This window comes from Podarcis pityusensis (assembly GCF_964106645.2).
Source record: "Podarcis pityusensis genome assembly, chromosome: 3".
In the NCBI taxonomy this organism is placed as follows: domain Eukaryota; kingdom Metazoa; phylum Chordata; class Lepidosauria; order Squamata; family Lacertidae; genus Podarcis; species Podarcis pityusensis.
In genome coordinates this window covers 121,093,184-121,117,330 of record NC_138026.1, presented here as the reverse complement: position 1 = coordinate 121,117,330, position 24,147 = coordinate 121,093,184, and the positions used below count along the sequence as shown (strand labels likewise).

At 47.1% G+C, this 24,147-nt stretch overlaps 4 long non-coding RNA genes across 7 annotated transcripts in view; 3 read left to right on the top strand and 1 right to left on the bottom strand.

Annotated features, from left to right (window-relative positions):
- The window catches only part of LOC308474709, a 52,162-nt gene extending 37,908 nt beyond the window's left edge, over positions 1-14,254 (top strand). Inside the window, exon 3 of the long non-coding RNA XR_013984878.1 lies at positions 14,025-14,254. This is a non-coding gene — a long non-coding RNA (uncharacterized lncRNA). The remainder of the gene's footprint in view (positions 1-14,024) is intronic.
- The window catches only part of LOC308474695, a 102,013-nt gene that overhangs the window by 20,406 nt on the left and 57,460 nt on the right, over positions 1-24,147 (bottom strand). The gene's annotated exons all lie outside the window — the stretch shown is intronic.
- Positions 1,432-3,356, top strand: LOC308474699. The gene is made up of 3 exons (XR_013984865.1): positions 1,432-1,535; positions 2,163-2,294; positions 3,038-3,356. It is a non-coding gene; the product is annotated as an uncharacterized lncRNA (long non-coding RNA).
- Positions 17,675-23,270, top strand: LOC308474742. The gene is made up of 3 exons (XR_013984915.1): positions 17,675-18,491; positions 20,353-20,481; positions 23,028-23,270. It is a non-coding gene; the product is annotated as an uncharacterized lncRNA (long non-coding RNA).

Sequence of the window (24,147 nt, the reverse complement as noted above, 5' to 3'; positions counted from 1 at the left end):
CAAGAGGAAATGTTTCCATAAGATTCTCAGGACTGAGCCTGAGAAGAGCCCTGCAGCTGGGCGAGGCCAAAGGAACTTCTAGTTGGGCCCCCAAGCAGGTGTGGTGTTGGGAGATTACCTGGCTCTTGGGCATGGGCTGCATGAGAACACCTCCATCAGGGCTGGACTATTTCCCCAAAACATGTTTTGTACCTCAGCTGCAGGTGAGGAGGGCAGGTGAGGAGGTAGCACAGCACGGCCCTGTGAACCCTCGGTGCCCCATACCTGCCTAGCAGTGATGGGGTCTAGAGTTGGGCTAATGGGAAGGGTTTTGTTCACCCTCTGTGCCCAGTTTCTGGTCTTGCCTGCAGAGCACCCCCCCCCCCCAGGGAACATCAAAAGATGCCAATCCACTGTGAGCAGAGAGCAAGACACAAACCAACAGATTCACTTTCTGAATTGCTCAGCAGTGGAACGGAGCCCTTCAGAAGGTGCCTGATTCTCCTTTGAAGGACGTTTGATGGGCAGGCAGCTGTCAGGGTGCTATAGCTTTGATGCCTGCATTGCAGGGGTTGGACTAGGTGACTCTTGCTGTCCCTTCTGTGAACCTATGCTTCTTTTTATTTTGCTTTAAACAGGTACATATAAACAGGTACATATAAATATAGACAACCAACATTACAAAGGAAAATTCCTTAATAGTATTGGAGAGAAAAAACTACAAAAACTACAAAAAATATCAAAGTATATGACACAGAACATAAGCAACTATGGGAAAGATAAAAGAAAAGAAAAAGAAAAAGGAAGATGAGCCAAAGCAGGAAAGCTCATCTATTGTACACTTCCGTCAAGCTCACAACAGATCATTATTCTTATCAATTAACTCTATCTGCATTCCAAAGGAATCCCTCATCTTGGTATCAGGGAACATTTCTCTATGCGGTATCATTCTAAACATAGCCAGATCTTTCTTGCTGAGCCCTTGTCCCCTAAATAATTATTTAAACATTCCCATCCTTCTTTCACCAATTTTTTAGGTTTATCTCTTATTGCATCTGTCAGCTTTGCGAACTCCAAGTACTCGCACAGTTTGACTACCCATTCCTCTTTAGTGGGTGTATTTTTATATTTCCAGTGTTTTGCCACTATAACCCTTGCTGCTGACCTTGCATACATAAATAGCCTAGTTTTGTTTGGTTGGGCAGCTGTTGGATGGGCACCTGTCAGGGATTCTATAGCTGTGATGGCTGCATTCCAGGGGGATGGACTTGATGATCCTTGGTGTCCCTTCTGTAAACCTATGATTCTGTGGTCTTTGGCTGGTCCTTGGCACATGCCCCTCAGGGCTTGCCACATCCATCGTGCAAACAACGGTTGGCATCCCACAAGGTTTCATCAGTCTGCCAGTCACCTATAAGTAGAGGGACCTCTCCTTCCCCTGGCAATTGCTCTTCCACTTGGCTTCTGGTATCTCCAGGATTCCCACCAACCTCCAGCCATGAAGATCTTCTGCCTCCTCTCTGTGGCCGTCCTCTTCTTGATGCTGCTGGCTCCAGGTATGGCCTTCTTCTCAGATGCGTCTTCTCTGAGCAGCTTCACAGCTCTCTGCTGTATTCAATTTAAACCTGCCTCTGAACACCACTTGCTCTGACTCCCAAAGAGGTGGGATCTTGCCCCTCTGTCCTCCTGGAGAATATCCCAAATGGGACTTAAGGTAGACCCTGCGATAAGAGGATGCTGGACTCGATGGGCCCCCTTTGGCTAGATCCACCAGCCAGTCTCTTCTTATTAGCTCATTTATGTGATCCATGGAAGCTCTTGCTTTCAAATCTGTAATAATGCGCTTCAGTAAACTCAGCTTTGCAGTGGACAAAAGAACGGGCCAGTTTCCTGGGCAAGGGGGCTTCTCTCTCCCAGTTTGCCAGTGGCCGCCCAGGGAAGCCTGTGACTCTGACGCAGCCTTCCCTATCACCTTGGCTCAGACCCTGTCCTGGAGGTGAAGGGAAGCAGCAGAAGGGACTGACTCTCTGCTCCAGCCCTGCATTCTTGCTGCACCAGTTTTCCCCAACCTGGTGCCCTCCGGGTGTCCAAACCAGCAGGGCCATGGTGGAAGAAGTTGTGGAAGGTGTGGAAGGACAGTCCTGTGAGACAGAGCCTTCAAAGACTTCTTTTTCTTCCTCCAGATTTCACCAGAGCCCAATCTAATTGCCTTCCAAGATGTCGACAGCAAAGAGGGATACTGCAACTTTTTAGGTGCCGGCCGCCCCTAAGGTTGCTATTTCGGTGTACTCGTCAAGTGGTGTGTTGCCGTAGAGGTGAGTCAAATCTTAGTTTTCCTGGAAAATAAGTCAGTGGTGCCTCATGATCCCACATACATGAGACTCATCGCTCTTTCCCCCGCACCCCCACTCCCTCTCTTAATCTTTATAGCCACTGTGAGGGGGGACAATATTAGTGTGCACACTGGGGGTTGTGACAACCCTTTCCTCTCCCCTTGCCGTCCCAATGAAAGGTCTCCAACCCTCTCAGCCACAACTCCCCTTAGCCTCCCTTGGCTGAAAGAACAGCTCTTTGTGGTATGAGAGGGTGGGGGTTCAGTCACTGACCCTCCTCAAATAAGAAAGGCAACCTGTGTAAAATGTCCCTGTGAAGGTGGTTATTGAATCACAGAATTGTAGTGTTGGAAGGAAAAGAGTTCAATGCACACCAACAGAATGGTCTCCTCAAAGGTGTCCTCTCCTGGGGTTGCTATTTGCATAAAGAAGAAGAAGAAGGAACCACATTAGAAAAAAAGTGTGCGTGGCAACAAAGCCCCGCTCAAATTCCTCCAAGTGCATACAAGAAATGCTCAGAGGTCTCTCCTACAATCATAGAATAGAAATGTAGCATTTGGGGAGACTGAAGGGGTCATCTAGTCCAACCCTCGGCAAAACAGACCCTCTGTGTGCAATTGAAGCTCTGACAACAGCAGCTCTTCTGCCTCCCAGTTGGAGTCACTGGTTTGGGTTTTCTGAACCACCACCAACACCTATTTTAAGAGTTTTTCCTCTTCTCACAGGGGGCGGGTAACTCTGCAGATCTCCGGTAGAGGACCTCTGGTGAAAGGAAGACCACCCTGCTCTCCTCTGATGTGCAGCTGCCTCGACTGCACCCCCATCTCTGCTGGGGAAGAAACCGCTTTGCTTGATGCTGCTGAAGGCGATGCTGGGAAGGAGTCAAGAGAGAGCCATCCTGTCTGCCTGTCTACTCATGAGTAAGCCCTCTGTGGCCAGTGGGTCCTGACTCCTTAGTAAGTGGGCTCAGGATTGGAGCTTGGATTTGGTTTGCCTGCAAAAATGCTTTAGCTTTTTCTTTTTAATAAATGCAAGCATTGGAAACCTTTGTGTTGGTTCATGGTGTGAAAACGTGTGCTGGGTTGAGGGGACTTTTTTGGTTAGGCTCTCAGACCCTTTCTCTCTCTCTCTGCCAGTCAGTGGTGCCATCCAGGTTTTGTGGTTGCTTTTCCAAACATGGCTTTGCACAAGGGCATTTCTCACATTGTAGGCCCCCACTTCCCCCTGGGGTCTCCCTGCCCCTCCTCCTGCCCCTTTCTCTGTCTCTCTCCTCCAACTGACCTGCTTCCTTGGGCAGCTGTACAGAGAAGGATGTCTCACAAACAGGAATTGAGCAGAGCTGAAAAAGCTAGGGGACATTCGCTGCAACATTTCTCTCTCCGATGAATATAGGGACGTTCTATTGAATAATAATAATAATAATATTCACCCATATGACTGGTTGCCCCAGCCTCCCTGGCTCAACTATATATATAAAAACATCGCAACACATTAAGCATTTATAAACTTCCCTATACAGGAATTGCCTTCAGGCAGCTCACTCTCAAACTCCACACCCTCCAACGTTTCTCTGATGGAAATGGGAACGTCCTTAGGAAAAGTGAGACATTCTGAGATCAAATCAGCAACTGGGGGAGCTTCTGTAAGTCCAGGACTGTTCCTGGAACATGGGGATGCTTGGACGCTTGGAGGGGCATGGAGGAAGAAGAAGGGGGCGATGAAGGAGAAGCGGGGAATGGAGGGCGTTGTGGACAGGACCGGCCCAAGACCTTTGAGCCCCTGAGGCAAACCAGAAAATGGAAAGTAGGGAGGAGTTAAAATATACATTATTATCAAGGGGGAGGATATCAGCAACACCTCCTAGTCACCAAGATGCATTTCTTTGAGGCTGAATCTGATGCCCCTGTGGATCCTGCCACCTGAAGTGGGCACCGCCCGTTGCCTCATGAGTGGGCTGGCCCAGCATGTTGATCACTGTCCTGCGTGGCAGGGAAGGTAGAGATGGGGAGGGTGGGAAGCAGAGCTGGGGGGAAGCAAGGCGATGGGTGGGGGGCAGCTTGGCCCACACAGCAAGGTTTCCCCCAGGCTTCTAGGCAAGGCGTGCATACCCCCCAACAGTTCTCCAGTTAAAAGAGGGGTGTCCTTTTCCATCATCATCATTATGATGTATATTATTTATAACCCACCCATTGGACTGGGTTGCTCCAGCCACTCTGGGCATCTTCTAAGATGTAGAAAACCCTGACGCTCCCTGTCCTCTTCTCTTGCTTGCTAGCGAGTTGGCATCCTGCTCCACATCCGCAGCCTGTGAGGTGTTGACACCTGGAAGCTTAGGCAATATGGTTGCTCATATTGCTGTGGATCAGGGAGTGCCCTTCATCCCTTCAAATTCTTGGGGTTCTGAACCCACAGTGGGTTAGAATCTAAGAGAGGAGTTTGCTGAGCTGGTGAGACAACTTTCTTTGTAAGACTAAGACCTTCGCTGGCCGCTGGAGTGTTCTCATCAGCATCTCAAAAGAATAAGGCTGGTGGGAAGAGCTGCAACTAAGAGGGATCCTAGAGGCATATAGGTGAGCCATTGCACCATCCTCATCCCCTGGCTGATAAGCAGGGCAACAGTGGTATTATTATTATTATTATTATTATTATTATTATTAACAATTAGATTTCTATACAACCCTTCATCTGAGGACCGCAGCACAGTTCAAAATACTAAAACATCAAAATACATACCATATTAACAAAGTAAACAATAAAACCCTAACATAGTTTAAAAGACAATCGATTTTTTCATTAGCCGAAGGCTTGGGAGAAGAGGAATGTATTTCCCTGGCACCTAAAAGAGTAGAATTATCCTTCTGGGGAAGAGCATTCCAGAAACGGAGCCACCACAGAAAAGAGCTCTTCTCGCAGTGTCGCCCTCTGGACATTTTGCGAAGGAGGCACATGAAGAAGGGCTTCTGATGATGGTCTCAGGGTCCATGTCAGTTCATACGGGGAGAGACAGTCCTTGAGATATTTTGGTCTGAGCCCATGTGGAGTGTGACAGCTGAGTTGGAAGTAGCCTGGAAGCAGGAGACACAGGACTGCCTTCAGATGCCTTCTAAAGGGTGTAATATTTCTTAACTCCTTGGCTCGGAGGTCGCATAAGTGCATCCCCTCCAGCTTTTCTCCGATGAACATGCAAAGAGCAAAGTTCTACTCTGATGGTGGGACCTCTTCCTGCTTGCTAGTGAAATGGCCCCCTGATCCACATCAGCAAACTGCAGGGTGTGGACCTCTGGGGCCTTGGTCCCAGGCTCCTCATATTCTTAAGGAATCCTCGTGTGTGCTAATTGCCACCTTTCTCCAGCTCCCAATCAGTGGGGATGAACAGGGTTCTAGGTGGGCTCAGCATAACACCAAGGGATCAATCCCAATATCCTCTACAAGGCAATCCTTTTACGGTGGAGTACATATATCTGTTTAGGGCATTGCCCAAAAGGAAGTGGGTGACACCTGACCCACAGACACCTGTCTGACAAGGGTCTGATAGTGATGTCCACCCCCTCTCACATCTACCCACATTCATCCTGCATTGGTTTTGAAAACCTTTGCAGGACTTGGGAGGTACGGTGGATTCCACATGGAGTTTTGACCTCAATGTCTTGCTCCTCAGCTCCTCCTGACGTGTCCTTTGAGCCATCCAATCTCTGCCTTTCACCTTCCGCAGCCAAGTCATGAAAAGAGGAGGCACAGCATGACTAGCCCAGAATAGAATCAGAGATCTGAAAGTCAAATTAAAAAAAATCCTTCCAGTAGCACCTTTAAGACCAACTAAGTTAGTTCTTGTTATGAGCTTTCGTGTGCAAGCACACTTCTTCAGATACACAGAAGTGTGCTTGCACACGAAAGCTCATAACAAGAACTAACTTAGTTGGTCTTAAAGGTGCTACTGGAAGGATTTTTTTTTATTTTGACTATGGCAGACCAACACGGCTACCTATCTGTAACAGAGATCTGAAAGGTACAACCCAAAACTGCTTTTGAGTGGAGCCCTGGACCTCTGCCCCCAACCCAACCCTGATGGCATCTTTCCTCTTGCTTGCAAGCGAGTTGTGGCATCCAGCTCCACATCAGAAACCTGAAAGGGTTTTGACCCCTGGGGTTTAGCAGAAAGGTAATTCATATTGTGGATCGGAGCCTGCCCTGAGTTCCTTCTCATTCATGGGGTTCTGTACCTATGGAGGGTTAGAATCTAAGAGAGAAGGTTGCTGAACTGGTCAGACAGGGGGTTTTTTTGTAAGGCAACGACTCTGGCTGGCTAGTTGAGTGTCCTAATGAGCATCTAAAAAAATAAATAAAAATGAGCCAGGTGGCAAGAGCAGCAAGTCAGTGAAGGGGTCTTTCAGATTAAGGGGTGGGCTTTTCCTTGACCTCCAACCCCCAGAAGCCTAGTGTTGCCCCTCTCCAGACTTCTCACTGAGGAGGTGCATAAAAAAGGGCCTCAGATGATGATCTCAGGATCCAGGTTGGTACATATGGGGAGAGGTGGCGTTGGAGGTAGAGAGGTCCTGAGGCAGTTTGAGAGTTTTGCAGGTGTTAATGCATTGAAGTCTTCCATTTTATGCTCAGGCTGTCTATATGTGTAAATACCTCCAGATATCCTAAAGGCAGCACAGACTCCGCTGACCTTCAATCCAAGGAAACCGAACTCTGGGCAAGCACGGGAACCCCTGGATTTTCTCACCACTCAGAGATTTGGCTGCTGCGCAACAATATTTTCAGGGAACCTGAAATGTGTTATTTGCACGTTTTCTCCAGCTCCATCCCTGAATCTGTTTGCATGGAAAGGGATCTCTTTGGCATTGCTGCTCCCCATTCCCAACATCATCCCCCTCCCCCGATATCACCTTCTGATCTGGGCTCATTCCCAAGTTCACTGTGCTGAATCTGGCAGTTGCTTTAGCCAACTTTGCTGCCTGTGAGCATCCGATGGAGCAACGCTTGTCCGTTAACTTGAAGCAAGACCAGGTGGGGAAATGGGACTTAGCCCTGTGACCACAGGTTCCCCACCTTGCCTGCTGGGTTTGAACTCCGGGCTCTTGGGAAAGGATGATGCAGACATCTCATGGGGCCCATCTCTGTGGAGATTGCAAAAGACCAGCAGCTGCCTGCTAAACGTTACAGGCACAGCCCACACCAACAGCTCACTACTGGCACTGATACTTCTCCCCCATCTCCAAATTTTAATATAAAAGCCTTGCCCTCACCTTTGGGTGCCCACTTTTGTACTTCCCCCCATATATTCACTACAATGCACAGAAGTTTAAACCAGTGTCAGCTAGCAATATTAAAATGAAGCATCAAGGAAGCAACACAAATACTACAAAAGCAGCACAACACAAACATATACATACGAATGGACAGCAAGACAGTGCTCAAAGAGTGTCCAGGAAAAGAGAAGGTTAAGGCTGCCTTTCCCTTGGAAAGATGGATCTGGAGAATGCTCAAGAGCATGGAAGGGCAACAGAATAGTTTGATGCGGCACTGATGGGGTTGTATCCAAGGCCACAGCCTTTCACTTGTGGATGGGAATCCCAGCTCTTCTCCTCTACAGACCCCACCCATTGCATCCTCAAAATCTATTCCAGGGCATTGGGCAATGTGGGATACAAGCCTCTAGATCAGCTTTGGGTGGTGCCCAGGGAGAGGAGAGGATGCAGAACTCAGTTGGTGAAGTTGGGGACAACCTGTTGAGTTGGAGAGGGTGGTGAGCAAGCTCAAGAGGAAATGTTTCCATATGGATCTGCAGGACTGATTCTGAGAAGAGCCCTGCAGCTGGGTGAGGCCAAAGGCCCTTCTAGTCTGGCCCCCAAGCAGGTGTGGTGTTGGAAGTGAGAGCGGAGTTGGAAGCAGCCTGGAAGCTGGAGACACAGATTGCTGTTTATTGTGTTGGGGATCCAAAGCTGTGAGGAACTGAGGGGGATGATTTGGGGGGTGTTAATGCTGTGACCCCATCCACTTTATGCTCAGGCTCTCTCTATATGTTTAAAACAAACCCATATCTCCTAAAGACACCAAAGTCTCCGCTCAAAGAAATTGAAGTCTGGGCAAACACTGAAGCCCCTGGGTTTTCTCCATACTCAGCAATTTGGGTGCAGTGTAACAATATTTTCAAGGAATCCTCACATATGTTATTTGCCCCATTTCTCCAGCTCCATCCCTGAATCTGTTTGCATGGAAAGGGATCTCTTTGGCATTTTTGCTCCCCAATCCCATGCACTGTCGCCCGATATCACCTTCTGATCTGAGCTAATTCCCAATTTCACTTTTCTGCATCTGGCAGTTGCTTTAGCCAACTTTGCTGCCTGTGGGCATCCGATGGAGCAACGCTTGTCCGTTAACTTGAAGCAAGACCAGGTGGGGAAATGGGGCTTAGCCCTGTGACCACAGGTTCCCCACCTTGCCTGCTGGGTTTGAACTTCAGGCTCTTGGGAAAGGATGCTGAAGACATCTCATGGGGCCCGTCTCTGTGGAGATTGCAAAAGACCAGCAACTGCCTCCTAAATATCACTGGGCAGGACACAGCTCAGACCAACATCTCACTGTTGAATGGTTTCTTTAAATGTAAAGGTTCATCACTGTTCCACCCAATGTGTATGTCTTTAAGGGGCCAAAGCAAGGGCCAGAGCAAGATAACGAGACCCAGCTTTACAGCTGTGAAACACAGCAGGTGCTGCTGAGTTGTACTGATTAAGCTGTGTTGGCAATTGGGTGTAGTATATAAGGAGCAGCACCTAGCTCTCCCATTACCCTGGGGGATGGGTTGGTGGTTGGGTCATGTTTGTTTGTTAATGTATTTAGTGTAAAAGGAGTTTTTGTTTTTCTTATTAAAACCTTGTTTAAATTATTTTTGAGTCCCTTTTTAATGCATGGTCTCCCCAGCAAGCTCTCTGCAGCGCTACCATACTGCAAAAAGCCAACATCTTTGGTTATGGGCCCAGCTGCTGAGTGGATGACTGCATATTTTTGGACTCTGAGAAAGGTTTGAAAACTCCTTCTCCTGTTAGCGTAGTTCTGTGGGTCTGGAAGAGTTCCAGAATGGTTGACTGGGTTCCTGAAGCTGAGAAGGCTCTGGTCTTCCCACAGCTGACAGATGAGAACTATAGTTTATGGTCTTTTCGGGTGGAGGCGCTTTTGACCTCTAGAGAAGTATGGACCTATGTAACTGATGACCCTCCTGACCCTGTGACTAATGCTTGGTCGAAAGGAGATGCGAAAGCCAGGGCGATAATTAATTTGGCAGTCAGCGACCAGCAAGTAGTCTATATAAGAAATAAGAAAACTGCCAAAGAAATGTGGGACAGTCTTGCAGCAGTGCATGTTAGAAAAGAGTCAGCGTCTGCATTGACGTTTTTCAAGCAGTTGTACCAGACGAAGTTGCAGCCTGGTGGTGATTTGGCAGCACACTTGAGACGTCTGGAGGCAATACGCGGCGAATTAATTCGAAGGGACATGGAGATACCTGATATTCAGTATGTTTTCATCATCCTTTGTTCCCTTAATGAGGACTTTGATGGTATAGCTAGCCAGATATCTGCCGTTCCACCAGCACAATTAACTGTGGAAGGGGTAACGGCAAGATTAATGGGCGAGTTGGACAGAAGGGAGGCTTGTGCCATAAGCACTCCTATTTCCAGAAAGAATGAGGAACGCCATATGCAAACTTGTGGTGATACAACTGCATTTAAAGCTGCAAAGCGTTGTTGGTTCTGCAATAAGCAAGGACATTTTGCAAAGGACTGCAGATCCAAAAGAAAGCAACATACTCCCAAGTCTGTTTCTGTTCGACAGTCACGGTCGTCAGCTCAGCAGCCGGCATCGTTGTAAGGTACAAGGCTAGATTAGTTGCTAGGGGTTTTCAACAAATTCCAGGCGAAGATTATGATTTGTGTTATTCACCAAGTGTAAAATATGAAACAGTTAAGCTTTTGTTAAAAGATGCATCACAACGTGGACATTCTGTTTATCACCTAGATATAAAAACTGCATATTTGTTTGCAGATTTAAAAGAACAAATTTTTATGCGTGTCCCTGAAGGCATAGACGCCGCTGAAGGTTTGGTATGCAAATTAAATAAATCCCTTTATGGTCTGCACCAAAGTGGAAGGAACTGGCACCAAACTTTAGCAAAAGAATTGGTGGATATTGGTTTTTCACAAGGAAAGGCAGACAATTGTGTGTTTATAAAGGAAAGGGCAAACTCTGTAGCAAAAATATGTGTGTATGTAGATGACGTGTTAATTTCTACAAAAACTAAACAGGAATATGAACAGGTAGTAACAGTTACAGAAGAAATTTGATGTGGTGGAATTAGGCATAGCTAAAAATTACTTATCCATGCAAATTGAGAAAGGCAAAAATGGATCTTTTCTGGTTCATCAAACTGCAAAAATTGATGATCTTGTTGAAATGCTACGTTTAGAAAATGCAAATGGGAAGGAAACGCCCATGGTGTGTGGTTTCGCTTTTACAGGTGAAGATAAGCCATTTCCTAACAAAACTTTGTATCGTTCTGCTATAGGCAAGCTAAATTTCATTCAAAGAATCTCAAGACCAGATATAACTTATGCCTTTCACTTTCTGGCAAAATTTGTGGCAAAGCCCACTACACAATGTTTCTCTGCTCTTAAGAGAGTGGTAATGTACCTTAAACATACCAAACATTATAGGTTGCAGTTTACAACATGTATTGACAAAGGTTTTGAAATTTTCTGTGATGCATCTCATGCAGTGGAACAAAATAATTGCAGGGGTGTGTCTGGTATGGTGTTTTGTTATAACGGTTGTCCATTTGAATGGAAGTCCCAGACACAAAACATTATTTGTCTCTCCACAACAGAGAGTGAATTATGTGCATGCGTTCAGGCCACTCGTGATGTAGAATGGTATCTGCAAGTATTCGCAGACCTACAGATGCAAGTAACACTACCAGTAAAAGTTTACCTTGATTCCCAGAGTGGACTCGCTATCCTATGTTCAGAAACCAATACGCAGCGCACTAAAGTCTTAAGATTACGTTTACAGTTTGTAAAGAAACTAATTGCTGATGAAATGGTTGTATTTAAATATGTTCCAGGTGACAATCAAATTGCAGACATTTTTACTAAAGCACTTCCAAAAGCTATACATGAAAAACATGTACAAAGTATGCTTTATGTTTTGTTCCACAATGATGAACCGCAGGGGAAATGTTGAATGGTTTCTTTAAATGTAAAGGTTCATCACTGTTCCACCCAATGTGTATGTCTTTAAGGGGCCAAAGCAAGGGCCAGAGCAAGATAACGAGACCCAGCTTTACAGCTGTGAAACACAGCAGGTGCTGCCGAGTTGTACTGATTAAGCTGTGTTGGCAATTGGGTGTAGTATATAAGGAGCAGCACCTAGCTCTCCCATTACCCTGGGGGATGGGTTGGTGGTTGGGTCATGTTTGTTTGTTAATGTATTTAGTGTAAAAGGAGTTTTTGTTTTTCTTATTAAAACCTTGTTTAAATTATTTTTGAGTCCCTTTTTAATGCATGGTCTCCCCAGCAAGCTCTCTGCAGCGCTACCATACTGCAAAAAGCCAACACTCACAACTGCCCAAGCGGAAATGCTGGCACAAGAAATCGATCTGGAGTACTGTGGGCTGTAGCCCCGGGCACATGATTTTGAGGGGGCATGAGCCAGATGCCCCCATGCAAGGCTCCCCGCAGAGCCTGCTCCTGGGCATCTCTGCCCACTGGAGCCCAGCCTGGCCTTGCTGCCGGGACCCTGACCCCATGCTGAATGGCCACCCAGCCAGTGTTTGGGGGGAGCACCTGCCAGGAGCAGCCATCGCCAGGCATGATCCCCCCTTGGTGTGGGAAGGTGAGGAGGGTGCACAGCACGGCCCTGTGAACCCTCGGTGCCCCATGCCAGCCTAGCAGTGATGGAGTCTAGATTTGGGCTAATGGGAAGTGTTTTGTTCACCCTCTGCACCCAGGCCCTGGTCCCGCCTGCAACCACCCCCCCCCCAGGGGACATCAAAAGATGTTGTGCCACTGTGAGCAGACACAAACAAACAGATTCACTTTCTGAGTTGTTCAGCAGTGAAAGGGACCCCTTCAGAAAGTGCCTTCTTCCCCTTTGCAGGGAGATTTTGAGCAGCGGTTGAATGGGCAGCTGTCAGGGATGCTATAGCTGTGATGCCTGCATTGCAGGGGGATGGACTTGATGACCCTTGATGTCCTTTTTGTGAACCTATGATTCTGTGGTATTTGGCTCATCCTTGGCACATGAAGCTCAGAGCTTGCCACATCCATCCTGCAAACAACGGTTGGCATCCCACAAGATTTCAACAGTCCTCCAGCCACCTATAAGTAGAGGGACCTCTCCTTCCCCTGGCAATTGCTCTTTCACTTGGCTTCTGGTATCTCCAGGATTCCCACCAACCTCCAGCCATGAAGGTCTTCTGCCTCCTCTCTGTGGCCGTCGTCGTCTTCTTGATGCTGCTGGCTCCAGGTATGGCCTTCTTCTCAGATGCTTCTTCTCTGAGCAGCTTCACAGCTCTCCGCTGTATTCAATTTAAATCTGACTCTGAACATCACTTGCTCTGACTCCCAAAGACGTGGGATCTTGCCCCTCTGTCCTCCTGGAGAATATCCCAAATGGGGCTTCAGGTTGGACCCTGGGAGAAGAGGATGCTGGACTCGATGGGCCCCCTTTGGCCAGATCCACCAGCCAGTCTCTTCTTATTACCTCATTTATGTGATCCACGGAAGCTCTTGCTTTCAAATCTGTAATAATGCGCTTCAACACATTCAGCTTTGTGGTGGGTAAAAGAACGGGCCAGTTTCCTGGGCAAGGGGGCATCTCTCTCCCAGTCTGCCAGTGGCTGCCCAGTGAAGCCAGTGACTCTGACGCAGCCTTCCCATCCACCTTGGCTCAGACCCTGTCCTGGAGGTGCAGGGAGGCAGCAAAAGGGACTGACTCTCTGCTCCAGCCCTGCATTCTTCCAGCACCAGCTTTCCCCAACCTGGTGCCCTCTGGGTGTCCAAGCCAGCAGGGCCACTGTGGAAGAAGTTGTGGAAGGTGTAGAAGGTCAGTCCTGAGAGACAGAGCCTTCAATGTCTTAGAATCATAGAATCATAGTTGGAAGAGACCACAAGGGCCATCGAGTCCAACCCCCTGCCAAGCAGGAAACACCATCAGAGCACGTTGTCTTATTCTTCCTTCAGATTTCACCAGAGCCCAAGGTTATTGCATTCAGAGATGTCGACAGCAGAATGGGATACTGCAATTTCATAGGTGCTGGCCGCCCCGAAACACACTTTTTAGGTGTGGTCGCCAGTGGTGTTGCCGTAGAGGTGAGTTAAATCAAATCTTAGTTTTCCTCAAAAATTAATTGTGTTTCATGACTCCAAATCATGAATCACTCCAGAAAAAAAGTGTGTGTGGCAGCCAAGCCACACTCAAATTCCCCCAAGTGCATACATGAAATGCTCAGAAGTCTCTCCTACTATCATAGAATAGAAATGTAGCGTTGGGAGGGACTGAAGGGGTCATCTAGTCCAACCCTCTGCAAAACAGACCCTCTGTGTGCAATTGGAACTCTGAAAACTGCAGCTCTTCTGCCTCCCAATTGGTGTCACTGGTCTGGGTTTTCAGAGCCACCACCAGCACCCGTTTTAATAGTGTTTTCTCTCACAGGATACTAACTCTGCAGATCTCCGGTGCAAGACCTCTGGTGAAAGGAAGACCACCCTGCTCTCCTCTGATGTGCAGCTGCCTCGACTGCACCCCCATCTCTGCTGGGGAAGAAACCGCTTTGCTTGATGCTGCTGAAGGCGATGCTGGGAAGGAGTCAAGAGGGAGCCGTCCTTTCTGCCTGTCTACTCATGAGTAAGCCCACTGGGACCAGTGGGGCCTGACTCCTTAGTAAGTGGGCTCAGATTGGAGCTTGGATTTGGTTTGCCTGCAAAAATGCTTTAGCTTTTTTTTAAAAAAATAAATGCAAGTATTGGAAACCTTTGTGTTGGTTCATGTTGTGAAAACGTTTGTTGGGATGAGGGCATATTTTTCTCAGCCTCACTCACCTCACAGAGTGTTTGTTGTGCGGCAGGAAGGGAAAGGAGATTGTTAGCTTCTTTGAGGCTCATTAAGGGGAGTGAAAGGTGGGATATCAAGTCCAAGCTGTTCTTTATCTGAGGACCACAGCTCAGTTAAAAATTCAAAAACTGCAAAATACATATCATATTAACAAACCAAACAAGAACACCCCACACATGTAAAAGACCATAGATTTTTTCATTAGCACGAGGCCTGGGAGAAGAGTAATTTGCCTGGCACCTAAGGGAGCAGAATGAGACTCCCAGGGAAGAGTATTCCACAAACAGGGAGCCACCACAGAAAAAACCTCTTCTTGCAGTGCTGCCCCATAGACCTCTTGAAAAGGGGGCACATGAAGAAGGGCTTCTGATGACGATCTCAGGGTCCAGGTCAGTTCATATGGGGGGAGGCCGTCCTTGAGATTCTGTGGTCCTGAGCCCATGTGGAGTGTGAGAGCGGAGTTGGAAGCAGCCTGGAAGCTGGAGACACAGATTCCTGTTTCCTGTGTAGGGGATCCAAAGCTGTGAGGAACTGAGGAGGATGATTTGGGGGGTGTTAATGCTGTGACCCCATCCATTTTATGCCCATGCTCTCTCTATATGTTAAAAACAAACCCAAATCTCCTAAAGACACCAAAGTCTCCGCTCACCTTCAAAAAACTCAAACTCTGGGCAAACACTGAAACCCCTGGGTTTTCTCCATGCTCAGCAATTTGGGTGCAGTGTAACAATAGTTTCAAGGAACCTGAAATGTTCTTTTTTTGACCATTTTCTCCAGCTCCATCCCTGAATCTGTTTGCATGGAAAGGGGTGTCTTTGACCTTGCAGCTCCCCACTCCCACCAACTGTCCCCCGATATCACCTTCTGATCTGGGCTCATTCCCAAGTTCACTGTGTGAAATCTGGCAGTTGCTTGAGCCAACTTTGCTGCCTGTGAGCATCCGATGGAGCAACGCTTGTCCGTTTACTTGAAGCAAGTCCAGGTGGGGAAATGGGACTTAGCCCTGTGACCACAGGTTCCCCACCTTGCCTGCTGGGTTTGAACTTCAGGCTCTTGGGAAAGGAGGCTGAAGACATCTCCTGGGGCCCGTCTCTGTGGAGATTGCAAAAGACCAGCAACTGCCTGCTAAATGTCACTGGGCAGGACACAGCTCAGACCAACATCTCACAGCAAGCACCAATCCTTCTCTCCCCTCCCCAAAATAAGATATAAAATATCTCTTTGTTGTCCCCTTCCTCCTGTTCCTGGGAGCCAATGTGGGGACTTCCCAGTGTTGAGGGGGACCTCCGGCTCCCCCTGCCCCACAAGCCAGAAGGGCCACCGACCAGGAATAATGGGAGATGCAGTCTGCAAATATCTGACAGTCCCAGCACTAGCTGCCCCTCGAGTATAGTGGGGAGGGAACAGCAAGGAATGGTCAGCCCCCAGAAAAGAGCATGAAGGGGAAGGGGAGACATCTCAAGGTTCTGGATATGGATTTGTGGAGGAGCTTGTGGCCTTTCCTTCACTGGAGCTGGGGTGGGATGGCCATCTGTCATTGATGCTTTAGTTGAGTTTCCTGCTTTGAAGGGGCTTGAACTGGATGACCCTCAGGGTCCCTCCTCACTCTACAATTTTATGATTTATCCCTGACTGTAGGAGGGCCTCAGATGATGATCTCAGGATCCAGTTTGGTACATATGGGGAGAGGTGGCATTGGAGGTAAAGAGGTCCTGAGCCAGTTTGAGTGTTTTGCAGGAAGCAGGTTGGAAGCCAGAGACACAGAGATGGGCTTGCTGTGTACCAAATCCAAAGCTCTGACTGAGAAGGAGGGTTTTTTCGAGGGGTGTTAATGCTTTGAAGCCCTGCATTTTATGCTCAGGCTGTCTATATGTGTAAATAACACCAGATATCCAAACAACAGCACAGTCTCCGCTGACCTTCATTCCAAGCAAACCAAACTCTGGGCAAGCACGGGAACTCATGGATTTCCCCCCAACTCAGAGACTTGGCTGCTGCATAACAATATTTTCAAGGAACCTGAAATGTGCTTTTTTGCACCTTTTCTCCATCCCTCAGTCTGTTTGCATGTCTTTGGCATCGCTGCTCCCCAATCCCATGCACTGTCCCCCAATATGACCTTCTGATCTTGGGTCATTCCCAATTTCACTGGGCTGCATCTGGCAGTTGCTTCACCCAACTTTGCTGCCTGTGGGCATCCGATGGAGCAACGCTTGTCCGTTAACTTGAAGCAAGACCAGGTGGGGAAATGGGACGTAGCCCTGTGACCACAGGTTCCCCACCTTGCCTGCTGGGTTTGAACTTCAGGCTCTTGGGAAAGGAGGCTGAAGACATCTCCTGGGGCCCATCTCTGTGGAGATTGCAAAAGACCAGCAACTGCCTGCTAAATGTTACAGGCACAGCCCAGACCTTCAGCTCACGACTGGCACTGATACTTCTCCCCTTTCTCCAAAATTAAATAAAAAAGCCTTGTCCTCGCTTAGGGTGCCCACTTTTTTTAATTCCCCCCATATATTTACAACAATGCACAGAATTGTTCACAACCAGAGTTACCACTGTATGCTACAACTGCGGCTAGGATATTGCTAGCACAAAGATGCTATTCTTCTCCGTAGTGGCACCCGCCCTGTGGAACGCCCTCCCACCAGATGTCAAAGCGATGAACAACTACCTGACATTTAGAAGACATCTGAAGGCAGCCCTGTTCAGGGAAGTTTTTAATGTGTGACATTTTTATGTATTTTTAATCTTTGTTGGAAGCCCAGCAAGGGACAGGGTACAAATAATAAATTGTTTGGTTTTTTTTTTATATTATTATTATTATTATTATTATTATTATTATTATTATTATTTTATTATTGCTATTATTAGGCTTTGGTCATCTATGGACACCCCCTTCCTAAAGAAAACAGGGAAGTTGAGTCTGGAGTTCTCCAGACAATGTTACACTCAGGGAGGAATCTCAACACTTGAAAGGTTGGAGGGGCATGGAGAAAGAAGAAGGGGGCGATGAGGGAGAAGTAGGGATGGAGAGCCTTGTTGACAGGACCGGCCCAAGACATTTGAGTACCTGAGGCAAACCACAAAATGGTGTTTTCCAACCCCCACCCACCCCCTACTGAGGGAAGAAGGGGTGAGTTAAAATCTACATTAGGAGCAAGTGGGAGTTCCGGAATCTTCGGGGCAGTTGGAAACTATGATTTTGCAAATCTGACAGTTGGGCAAGAACACATAATACAGCGGAACCTCAACTTATAAACGCCTCAGGTTACAAACTCTGCTAACCTGGAAGAATTACCTCAAGCTGAGAACTTTGCCCCAGGATGAGAACGGAAATGGTGTGCTGGCGGCACAGCAGCAGCAAGAGGCCCCATTAGCGAAAGCACGCCTCTAGTTAAGAACAGTTTCTGGTTAAGAACGGACCTCCAGAACGAATTAAGTTCATAACTAGAGCTACCACTGCAATAATAATAGTAACATGATTGAGGGAGTTGGGGAGAGAGAGAGAAGAAATGATAGCCATATCTCTAAGTCTGTCATATAGAGGATGGAGCTAGTTTGTTTTCTCCCTGCTCCAGAGGGGAGGATCCCAAACAGCAGATTCAAATGGCAAGAAAGAAGATTCCAACTAAACATTAGGAATATCTGAGTTGTTCCACAGTGGAACGGACCCCTTCAGAAGATGATGGGCTCTCTCCATCGCAGGAAGATCTGAAGCAGAGGTTGGATGGGCACCAGTCAGAGATTCCTGCATTGCAGGGGTTGGACTAGATGACTCTTGGGGTACCTTCCAATGCTGAAACTCTATGACTCTATGATTCTGTGGTCTTTGGCTGGTCCTTGGCACTGCCCCTCAGAGCTTGCCACATCCATCCTGCAAATGACGGTTGGCATCCCACAAGGTTTCATCAGTCCTCCAGCAACCTATAAGTAGGGGGACTTCTCTTCCCCAGTCAGTTGCACCTCCATTTGGCTTCTGGTACCTCCAGGATTCCCACCAACCTCCAGCCATGAAGATCTTCTGCCTGCTCTCTGTTGCCGTCCTCCTCTTGATGCTGGTGGCTCCAGGTATGGCCTTCTTCTCAGATGCTTCTTCTCTGAGCAGCTCCACAGCTCTCAACTTTATTCATTTTAAACCTGCCTCTGAATATCTAGCTTCAGGGAACCCCAAAGGGATGGGTGGAGAATTCCTTTGCCCCTCTGTCCTCCTTGAGAACTTCCCAAATGGGGCATCTGGTCAGCCACTTGAAGAGCAATGTGTTTCCTTTGGCTCGATCCAGAAATCAGGCTCTTTCTATGATCTCACTGTAATACTAATCTTGCAACATGAAATATCATCCATAGGAATTGCTTTAAGATGTTTAATACAGTGGTACCTCAGGTTACATACGCTTCAGGTTACATACGCTTCAGGTTAAAGACTCCGCTAACCCAGTGCAACAACAGCAGCAAGAATACTCATCGCAAAGTATTGGAAGACACAAGAACTTCCGCTGGAGGAATGGCAGATGAAACTTATGGACTATATGGAATTGGCGGAAATGACTGGTAGAATCCGTGACCAGGGAGAAGAGTCGATGGAGGAAGATTTGGAAGAAATTTAAAGACTATCTTCAGAAAGACTGCAAAATTAAGGAATGTTAGAGTGATGTTGGACTGAAAACAAGTGGTTTCCAGCTGTACAGGTTAAAGTTAATGATAGACTAAGATTAAAGATTAAGATTAAAGATGTTTAAAGAAATGGAAATTTGATATTAAGAGGGAAAATTTTAACGTTATATGATACTAAGACCAAGGATTAGGTTTAAAGAAGTTGAAGTTATATATTTTAATATTTTATCAAACTAAAGATTGGGATTAAAAAAGTGGAAAAGAAACTGCTGGACAAACAATTTGGATTGGAATACAAAAGAGGGAGGTATGAGGAAGTCCAGAAAATAAGTAATTTAAAAATGGAAATGGAAAAGAGATATTGTTTTTAATTGTTATGTTTTTTGTTTTTTTATTGTTGAATTTTGTGTTGTTTTTTGTGTGTGTTGTTGTTATATGTATTGCGTATGTTTTTTTTCTCTTTCTTTGTTGTTTAAAACCTTAATAAAAATTATTAAAAAAAAAAAAGACTCCGCTAACCCAGAAATAGTGCTTCAGGTTAAGAACTTTGCTTCAGGATGAGAACAGAAATTGGGCTCCGGCGGCGTGGCAGCAGCAGGAGGCCCCATTAACTAATGTGGTGCTTCAGGTTAAGAACAGTTTCAGGTTAAATACGGACCTCCGGAAGGAATTAAGTACTTAACAAAGGGAAGCCAGTCTCTCCCTCCCCCCAATAATTTTTTATTATTTTCTTAACACAGTCTTATACAATACACCAAACCACATATATACTTTCAGCTCTGCCGAGCTTGCAACTTCCCTCCTTCCCTTCAACAGGTATCCCTTATTCTCTTAAATCACGTATTTTAGTATTCAACCTCTTATCTGTCTTTACATTGTAGAAGTTATTTCAGTCCTGCCAGTGCTTTTAAGGTTTTACAATTATCCTTTAGTTACACAGTGAATTTACTCCAACTTTCCTGAAATCTCTGATCATCCTGATCCCGAATTCTGCCAGTCAGCTTGGCTATCTCCGCATAGTTCATCATTTTCATCTGCCACTCTGCATTAGTAGGGATTTCTTGTAGCCAGTCTCTCTGACGCAGCCTTAGTGACCGCCTTGGCTCAGCTCTTTTGCTGAAGGTGCAGGCAGGAGGGGAAGGGTCTCTCTCTCCACCCCAGACCCTTTCCCTGCATTCATCCTGCACCAGCCTCCCCCAATGTGGCCCCCTCCAGATTTCTTGCCCTGCAGGGTGATCAGGGAAGAAGAAGTGAAGGTGTAGAAGGTCAGTTCTGGGGGTGCCGGGCAGGCTTCAAATGGTTTTTTCTCCTCCCCCAGATTTCACCGGAGCCCAAAATCTCGATGAGAAATGTCGCCATCTCAGGGGAAGCTGCCACTATCTTAGGTGCTGGAAAGGCAAAAGACAGATTGGTAGATGCACAGGACTCAAAGTTTGCTGTCGTTAAGGTGAGTTAGATCAAGTTATAACTGTGTCTCAAAGAGAGACACAGCCCCCAGTCACAACTCCTCTTAGCCTGGAAAGGAAACCCATCCTTTGCAACGGCTGGAAGGTAAGGGGTTAAGTGTTCTGCTCAAATTTGTCCTCTCCTGGGGCTGCTGCCAGTTAAAATAGAATTAAATGAACCAGATTAGATCAAATCTATGCTTCCAGGTGCCATAAGAAAGCGACAGAGATAGCGCAGGATATTGCGCACCCCGGAAATGATCTCTTTCAGCTTCTGCCTTCTGGAAGAAGGTACAGGGTTATAAAGACCAGGACTAGCCGCCTGAGAAACAGTTTCTACGCAAATGCAATTCTGGTTCTAAACACAACATAAGGAGTCTCTATAGTATATTGTATTTTAAAATGGGGTTTCAGAGTTTTTAGGGGGTTTTGAATGTTTTATGTAGATTTTCAATTTCATTTTTCCGTATGGGACAATGGCAATAAATATATTGTATCGTAAAAGTGTTGATGAGATTGCAAAGGCCAAAGTGCACAGCCTAGATGCTCAGAGGTCTGCCTTAGAATCGTAGCATAGAATTGTAGACTTGGAGGGGACCCAAGGGGTTCATCCTGTCCAACCCCATGCAATGCAATTCAGGCCTTCTGCTAAATATTGGAGCTGAGGGTGTCAGGGGGAGTGGGGGTGCTACCACAACAATTCAGCCTGAACTGCTTCAGAAATCTGAACATGGCTCATCACACATTGAGACTGAGTCTGGATAATAATAATAATAATAATAATAATAATAATAATTTATTATTTATACCCCGCCCATCTGGCTGGGTTTCCCCAGCCACTCTGGGCGGCTTCCAACAAAACACTAAAAGACAATAACCTATTAAACATTAAAAGCTTCCCTAAACAGGGCTGCCTTTAGATGTCTTCTAAAAGTCTGGTAGTTATTTTTCTCTTTGACATCTGGTGGGAGGGCGTTCCACAGGGCGGGCGCCACCACCGAGAAGGCCCTCTGCCTGGTTCCCTGTAACTTGGCTTCTCGCAGTGAGGGAACCGCCAGAAGGCCCTCGGAGCTGGACCTCAGTGTCCAGGCAGAATGATGGAGGTGGAGATGTTTCTTCAGTTATACTGGACCAAGGCCGTTTAGGGCTTTAAAGGTCAGCACCAACACTTTGAATTGTGCTCGGAAACGTACTGGGAGCCAGTGTAGGTCTTTCAAGACCGGTGTTATATGGTCTCAGCGGTCGCTCCCAGTCACCAGTCTAGCTGCCGCATTCTAGATTAGTTGTAGTTTCCAGGTCACCTTCAAAGGTAGCCCCACGTGGAGCGCATGGCAGTAGTCCAAGCAGGAGATAACCAGAGCATGCATCACTCTGGTGAGACAGTCCGTGGGCAGGTAGGGTCTCATCCTGCGTGCCAGATGGAGCTGGTAGACAGCTGCCCTAGACACAGAACTGACCTGCGCCTCCATGGACAGCTGTGAGTCCAAAATGACTCCCAGGCTACGCACCTGGTCCTTCAGTGGCACAGTTACCCCATGCAGGACCAGGGAGTCCTTCACACCAGCCTGCCCCCTGTCCCCCAAGAACAGTACTTCTGTCTTGTCAGGATTCAACCTCAATACCTACCTGCTCTAGTTCCTCTATTACAGAAACATAGAATCATAGATTTGCAGAGTTGGAGGAGGGGACTCCAAGGATCCTCTAGTCAACACCCTGCAATGCAGGGATCTCATGTAAAGCATTCCTGACAGGTGGCCCTCCAAGGAAAGAGAGTCCACCACCTCCTGATGGAGACCGTTCCTCTATCTATCAGCTCTTACCATCAGAAATTCCTTCCAGAGGTTTAGTAGGAATCTCCTTCCGGAGCCTTTCATTGAGTCCTCCAATGTACTGCCTTCTGTCCGTCCCTTCCCACACAATGTCTCCATCATAAGGTCCCAATCCCATCTCATGCTGCCAGCATTCAAAGTATTAGCCATTAGTCACTAACCAGATCCTGAAAACTATTGCATGTCTGTTAGATTCTCTCCACCTGCTCAGTTCCATGTTCCAGGTCATGGTTTTGAGAATGCCCCTGCCCTTGTAGTACTTTCTCTCCAGGAGCTGAGAAAAGAGAACTCAAAAGCAAGCAGACCAAGCTTTGGCAACCCTTAAGATTAAGAGTCTCATGTTCTACCAACTGAGGACTACAACTCCCAGCAGCCCCAGGCTACAAGGTCATGTGATGATCATAGCTGTCAACCTTCCCTTTTTTTGTGGGAAATTTCCTTATTCACACTGCTTCCTGCTGCTATCCCAGATTCTTAGATATCCCGTAGACTGCCCACGGGACAGGTGAGGCTGCTGATCCCTTATTTTCAAATCTGAAAGTTGACAGCTATGGTGATGAGGGGTGTAGATAGGAGGGCTTGAGGTCAGGATGGAGACACCCCCCAAAACACCCCACCCACATTTAGCCGGAGGTCTGCAACAAACCCTCTGTGTCACTGGTTTGGGTTCTCAGAACCACCACCAACACCCGTTTTAACAGTGTTTCCTCCTCTCACAGGGGGGTAACTCTGCAGATCTCCGGTGCAAGACCTCTGGTGAAAGGAAGACCACCCTGCTCGCCTCTGATGTTCAGCTGCCTCGACTGCACCCCCATCTCTGCTGGGGAAGAAACCGCTTTGCTTGATGCTGCTGAAGGCGATGCTGGGAAGGAGTCAAGAGGGAGCCATCCTGTCTGCCTGTCTACTCATGAGTAAGCCCACTGGGGCCAGTGGGGCCTGACTCCTTAGTAAGTGGGCTCAGATTGGAGCTAGGATTTTGTTTGCCTGCAAAAATGCTTTAGCTTTTACTTTTTAATAAATGCAAGTATTGGAAACCTTTGTGTAGGTCCATTTTGTGAAATGTGTGCTGGGTCTTGTTTTCTGTTGGACTCTAATATATGATGTGTGAAACACATAAATACAAAAACACAGAGAGGCCAAGACAGGACATGTGGTTAGGATTCCATGGAGACATGAGATTCCTCCATGTGTGTAATATCCCGAAACAGGGCTGGGGAAGGTCTGAGCTCCTGCCAAATTCCTTGGCTTTTCTGATAGTGGCCAAACAGATGCCCACAAACAGGACCACAGCCCAAGAGTGCTTCTCCTTCCCACAGTCTCCTGCCATGACAATGTAGGTAGAACAAAGGCATTGTGATGTGCAGCCAGAGGTATCTTCAACATTGCCTGGAGAACCTCCAGGATCCCCATCCCTGTCTTATAGAAGTATGGATTTGTACAGTTGGAAGGGACACACAGGGTCATCTAGTCGGGTGCCCTGCAATGCAAGAATCTCAGCTGAAGCATCCATGTCAGATGGCCATCCAACCTCTGCTTAAAATCTCCAAGGAAGGAGAGACCACAACCCCCTGAGATAAACTGTTCCACTGTCAAGTAGTTCCCACTGTCAGAAAGTTTTTCCGAATGTTTAGTCAGAATCTCCTTTCTTATAAGTTGAAGACATTGGCCCAGGTCCCACCTTCCGGAGGAGCAGAAAACAAGCTTGATTCATTTTTGGTGTGAAAGCCCTTTAGATATTTGAGGGTGGCTATCATATCTTCTTAAGGAAAGGTGGGTTGGAAGCTGCCCAAACCTTGTGATCATCCCTGGACAGGTGAGGCCCCTCAGGTGAGTTCTTCC